Source organism: Delphinus delphis, chromosome 9 (genome assembly GCF_949987515.2).
Source record: "Delphinus delphis chromosome 9, mDelDel1.2, whole genome shotgun sequence".
NCBI lineage: Eukaryota > Metazoa > Chordata > Mammalia > Artiodactyla > Delphinidae > Delphinus > Delphinus delphis.
Window position 1 is genome coordinate 100400440 of NC_082691.1, and position 373 is coordinate 100400812.

General features: G+C 46.9%; 1 non-coding gene across 1 annotated transcript; it reads right to left on the bottom strand.

Moving 5' to 3' along the window:
* On the bottom strand, positions 1–72 carry TRNAC-GCA (transfer RNA cysteine (anticodon GCA)). The gene has a single exon. It is a non-coding gene; the product is annotated as a tRNA-Cys (tRNA).
* Positions 73–373: the final 301 nt, after the last annotated feature.

The following is a 373-nucleotide window of genomic DNA, read 5'->3' on the forward strand; positions in this document are numbered from 1 at the left end:
AGGGGGCACCCGGATTTGAACCGGGGACCTCTTGATCTGCAGTCAAATGCTCTACCCCTGAGCTATACCCCCGCCACAGATTCCAGGTTCTTAACTTGCATCATGTCAGTATGTCTCAATATCCAGGTATGCTGTACACTGCAATTATCAGCCGTTCTCGGCGAGCTGGTGAGAACCTGCAGAACTGCATCCCTCAGCGACGCCCTCTGGTCACCAATCTCACCTTCATTTCCCACAAAAGTGCTTCCTTCTTGTTGGACGATTCCTCTACAGACTGAATGTCAGCTGTTTGTTTGTTTCCTTTTTTCTTCTGTGTGAAACTAATTATCCCTCACCCATCTGCTTTTTGTCCTGTGGATTTATACATTTTTAT